This window comes from Enhydra lutris, unplaced genomic scaffold (genome assembly GCF_002288905.1).
Source record: "Enhydra lutris kenyoni isolate GAN:26980312 unplaced genomic scaffold, ASM228890v2 scaffoldscaffold3, whole genome shotgun sequence".
NCBI classification, from domain to species: domain Eukaryota; kingdom Metazoa; phylum Chordata; class Mammalia; order Carnivora; family Mustelidae; genus Enhydra; species Enhydra lutris.
The window spans coordinates 86,505,727-86,511,726 of record NW_019154087.1 but is presented as its reverse complement, the minus strand read 5'-3'; positions in this window follow the sequence as shown (position 1 = coordinate 86,511,726).

The window sequence follows — 6,000 nt, the reverse complement described above, 5'->3', positions numbered from 1 at the left end:
GATGGAATTAACATAAATTCTAGGTATGGGCTTGCTTTTTGTGACTAGGGGCCCTCATCTGGAACACCATCTAAAGTCTTACCAACATGGGATCCTGCATAACATCCCATCTAGCCAGGAGATCCACCATATAGCAAGGAGGGAAGGCCAAAATCAATCGCCATGACATTTATTTATCCTATTACTTATTATTGTCCAGAAATTGCCAACTGATAAAGCAATAGTATAGTTTTTTGTGGGCACATGTGAGGTGCAAGCTTTGTTATGATACCCTAAAAGAATGGGAGGCCATTTATCAGAGCACAATATACTTCTATACTGCCTAAATCAATGACTATTATATATATATATATATATATATATATATATATATATATGTAATTAAGATTAGGGTTAGGATTAGAGTTACATATATAATTCTTGGCAGTTTTCTACCCATATATATAATATATGGGGGGAAATGAGAACAGCCAGAATCTTAGAGAACATGAATCTCTAATCCTCAGAATGGATTTCCAGGGAACTTGACCTAGGATAGTGTGATATCAGTAATAATGTCAATCTATCCACTTCTATTGTTTTCTCCTACTATGTTCAGCTGATCAGGCATGGGCATGGAGAAGGTGGTCTGTTGAAGGTTTTTCAAAGTAAGTGAATCAAAAAAATAATAAATAATTGATTAAAAGTTATTTGCAAATAGGTTGATTAAATTAATATAATAACACTAAGCTGGGTAAAGTGAGAAGTGAAGACAGGAGGATGAGGATGGATAGAAATAGGGTTGAATGGGTTGAGAGTTTTTAGGTCAGAATACCCATGCAATGCAAGTAGTGTGGCAACTGAGGTAGAATAGCAGGTTTTAGTATAAACGTGAATGTTTGAGTTCATGATTTTGGAGGCAAAGTTTCTGGTGATGATGATGTCCAGCATGTTATCATGGAGCAAGTGGCTCAGTTGAAGTGGGAAAAGTCACTGGACATGAAAAATTCAAGGAATCAAGAGACCAGGTGTCTAGAGTAGGGTGTTATCTTTGCCTAGGACACAAGCAGGAATTGAAAAGTGAAAGATGGCAAATCAAGTGTTAAATCTTTTCTTTTATGATTTTTTTAAATTTTTTTTTAATTTATTTTTTATAAACATATAATATATTTTTACCCCCAGGGGTACAGGTCTGTGAATCGCCAGGTTTACACACTTCACAGCACTCACCATAGCACATACCCTCCCCAATGTCCATAATCCCCCCCCAACCCCACTTCCCCATTAACCCTCAGTTCGTTTTGTGAGATTAAGAGTCACTTATGGTTTGTATCCCTCCCAATCACATCTTGTTTCATTTACTCTTCTCCGACCCCCTTAACCCCCCATGTTGCATCTCCATTCCCTCATATCAGGGAGATCATATGATAGTTGTCTTTCTCCGATTGACTTATTTCGCTAAGCATGATACCCTCTAGTTCCATCCACGTCGTCGCAAATGGCAAGATTTCATTTCTTTTGATGGCTGCATAGTATTCCATTGTGTATATATACCACATCTTCTTTATCCATTCATCTGTTGATGGACATCTAGGTTCTTTCCATAGTTTGGCTATTGTAGACATTGCTGCTATAAACATTCGGGTGCACGTGCCCCTTCGGATCACTACGTTTGTATCTTTAGGGTAAATACCCAGCAGTGCAATTGCTGGGTCATAGGGTAGTTCTATTTTCAACATTTTGAGGAACCTCCATGCTGTTTTCCAGAGTGGCTGCACCAGCTTGCATTCCCACCAACAGTGTAGGAGGGTTCCCCTTTCTCCGCATCCTCGCCAGCATCTGTCATTTCCTGACTTGTTAATTTTAGCCATTCTGACTGGTGTGAGGTGGTATCTCATTGTGGTTTTGATTTGTATTTCCCTGATGCCGAGTGATATGGAGCACTTTTTCATGTGTCTGTTGGCCATCTGGATGTCTTCTTTGCAGAAATGTCTGTTCATGTCCTCTGCCCATTTCTTGATTGGATTATTTGTTCTTTGGGTGTTGAGTTTGCTAAGTTCTTTATAGATTTTGGACACTAGCCCTTTATCCGATATGTCATTTGCAAATATCTTCTCCCATTCTGTCAGTTGTCTTTTGGTTTTGTTAGCTGTTTCCTTTGCTGTGCAAAAGCTTTTGATCTTGATAAAATCCCAATAGTTCATTTTTGCCCTTGCTTCCCTTGCCTTTGGTGATGTTCCTAGGAAGATGTTGCTGCAGCTGAGGTCGAAGAGGTTGCTGCCTGTGTTCTCCTCAAGGATTTTGATGGATTCCTTTCTCACATTGAGATCCTTCATCCATTTTGAGTCTATTTTCGTGTGTGGTGTAAGGAAATGATCCAATTTCATTTTTCTGCATGTGGCTGTCCAATTTTCCCAACACCATTTGTTGAAGAGGCTGTCGTTTTTCCATTGGATATTCTTTCCTGCTTTGTCGAAGATTAGTTGACCATAGAGTTGAGGGTCTATTCCTGGGCTCTCTATTCTGTTCCATTGATCTATGTGTCTGTTTTTGTGCCAGTACCATGCTGTCTTGATGATGACAGCTTTGTAATAGAGCTTGAAGTCCGGAATTGTGATGCCACCGACTTTGGCTTTCTTTTTCAATATTGTTTTGGCTATTCGAGGTCTTTTCTGGTTCCATATAAATTTTAGGATTATTTGTTCCATTTCTTTGAAAAAAATGGATGGTACTTTGATAGGAATTGCATTAAATGTGTAGATTGCTTTAGGTAGCATAGACATTTTCACAATATTTATTCTTCCAATCCAGGAGCATGGAACATTTTTCCATTTCTTTGTGTCTTCCTCAATTTCTTTCATGAGTACTTTATAGTTTTCTGTGTATAGATTCTTAGTCTCTTTGGTTAGATTTATTCCTAGGTATCTTATAGTTTTGGGTGCAATTGTAAATGGATGGACTCCTTAATGTCTCTTTCTTCTGTCTTGTTGGTGTAGAGAAATGCAACTGATTTCTGGGCATTGATTTTATATCCTGACACTTTACTGAATTCCTGTACAAGTTCTAGCAGTTTTGGAGTGGAGTCTTTTGGGTTTTCCACATAGAGTATCATATCATCTGCAAAGAGTGATGGTTTGACTTCTTCTTTGCCGATTTGGATGCCTTTAATTTCCTTTTGTTGTCTGATTGCTGAGGCTAGGACTTCTAGTACTATGTTGAATAGCAGTGGTGATAACGGACATCCCTGCCGTGTTCCTGACCTTAGCGGAAAAGCTTTCAGTTTTTCTCCATTGAGAATGATATTTGCAGTGGGTTTTTCATAGGTGGCTTTGATAATATTGAGGTATGTGCCCTCTATCCCTACACTTTGAAGAGTTTTGATCAGGAAGGGATGCTGTACTTTGTCAAATGCTTTTTCAGCATCTATGGAGAGTATCATATGGTTCTTGTTCTTTCTTTTATTAATGTGTTGTATCACATTGATTGATTTGCGGATGTTGAACCAACCTTGCAGCCCTGGAATAAATCCCACTTGGTCGTGGTGAATAATCCTTTTAATGTACTGTTGAATCCTATTGGCTAGTATTTTGGCAAGAATTTTTGCATCTGTGTTCATCAAGGATATTGGTCTGTAGTTCTCTTTTTTGACGGGATCCTTGTCTGGTTTTGGGATCAAGGTGATGCTGGCCTCCTAAAATGAGTTTGGAAGTTTTCCTTCCATTTCTATTTTTTGGGACAGTTTCAGGAGAATAGGAATTAGTTCTTCTTTAAATGTTTGGTAGAACCCCCCCACCCACCCCGGGAAGCCGTCTGGCCCTGGGCTTTTGTTTGTTTGGAGATTTTTGATGACTGTTTCAATCTCCTTACTGGTTATGGGTCTGTTCAGGCTTTTTATTTCTTCCTGGTTCAGTTGTGGTAGTTTATATGTGTCTAGGAATGCATCCATTTCTTCCAGATTGTCAAATTTGTTGGCGTAGAGTTGCTCATAGTATGTTCTTATAATTGTCTGTATTTCTTTGGTGTTAGTTGTGATCTCTCCTCTTTCATTCATGATTTTATTTATTTGGGTCCTTTCTCTTTTCTTTTTGATAAGTCTGGCCAGGGGTTTATCGATCTTATTAATTCTTTCAAAGAACCAGCTCCTAGTTTCGTTGATTTGTTCTATTGTTTTTTTGGTTTCTATTTCATTGATTTCTGCTCTGATCTTTATGATTTCTCTTCTCCTGCTGGGTTTAGGGTTTCTTTCTTGTTCTTTCTCTAGCTCTTTTAGATGTAGGGTTAGGTTGTGTACCTGAGACCTTTCTTGTTTCTTGAGAAAGGCTTGTACCGCTATATATTTTCCTCTCAGGACTGCCTTTGATGTGTCCCACAGATTTTGAACCGTTGTGTTTTCATTATCATTTGTTTCCATGAATTTTGTCAATTCTTCTTTAATTTCCTGGTTGACCCATTCATTCTTTAGAAGGATGCTGTTTAGTCTCCATGTATTTGGGTTCTTTCCAAATTTCCTCTTGTGATTGAGTTCTAGCTTCAGAGCATTGTGGTCTGAAAATATGCAGGGAATGATCCCAAATCTTTGATACCGATTGAGACCTGATTTAGGACACAGGATGTGATCTATTCTGGAGAATGTTCCATGTGCACTAGAGAAGAATGTGTATGCTGTTGCTTTGGGATGAAATGTTCTGAATATAACTGTGATGTCCATGTGGTCCAGTGTGTCCTTTAAGGCCTTTATTTCCTTGTTGATCTTTTGCTTGGATGATCTGTCCATTTCAGTGAGGGGAGTGTTAAAGTCCCCTACTATTATTGTATTATTGTCGATGTGTTTCTTTGATTTTGTTATTAACTGGTTTATATAGTTGGCTGCTCCCACGTTAGGGGCATAGATATTTAAAATTGTTAGATCTTCTTGTTGGACAGATCCTTTGAGTATGATATAGTGTCCTTCCTCATCTCTTATTATAGTCTTTGGCTTAAAATCTAATTGATCTGATATAAGGATTGCCACTCCTGCTTTCTTCTGATGTCCATTAGCATGGTAAATTCTTTTCCACCCCCTCACTTTCAATCTGGAGGTGTCTTCAGGTTTAAGATGAGTTTCTTGTAGGCAACATATAGATGGGTTTTGTTTTTTTTCCATTCTGATACCCTGTGTCTTTTGATTGGGGCATTTAGCCCATTAACATTCAGGGTAAGTATTGAGAGATATGAATTTAGTGCCATTGTATTGCCTGTAAGGTGACTGTTATTGTATACTGTCTCTGTTTCTTTCTGATCTACTACTTTTAGGGTCTCTCTTTGCTTAGAGGACCCCTTTCAATATTTCCTGTAGAGCTGGTTTGGTATTTGCAAATTCTTTCAGTTTTTGTTTGTCCTGGAAGCTTTTAATCTCTCCTTCTATTTTCAATGATAGCCTAGCTGGATATAGTATTCTTGGCTGCACGTTTTTCTCGTTTAGTACTCTGAATATATCATGCCAGCTCTTTCTGGCCTGCCAGGTCTCTGTGGATAAGTCTGCTGCCAATCTAATATTTTTACCATTGTACGTTACAGACTTCTTTTCCCGGGCTGCTTTCAGGATCTTCTCTTTGTCACTAAGACTTGTAAATTTTACTATTAGGTGACGGGGTGTGGACCTATTCTTATTGATTTTGAGGGGGGGTTCTCTGAACCTCCTGGATTTTGATGCTTGTTCCCTTTGCCATATTGGGGAAATTCTCTCCAATAATTCTCTCCAATATACCTTCTGCTCCCCTCTCTGTTTCCTCTTCTTCTGGAATCCCAATTATTCTAATGTTGTTTCGTCTTATGGTGTCACTTATCTCTCGAATTCTCCCCTCATGGTCCAGGAGCTGTTTGTCCCTCTTTTGCTCAGCTTCTTTATTCTCTGTCATTTGGTCTTCTATATTGCTAATTCTTTCTTCTGCCTCATTTATCCTAGCAGTGAGAGCCTCCATTTTTGTTTGCACCTCATTAATAGCTTTTTTGATTTCAACTTGGTTAGATTTTAGTTCTTTT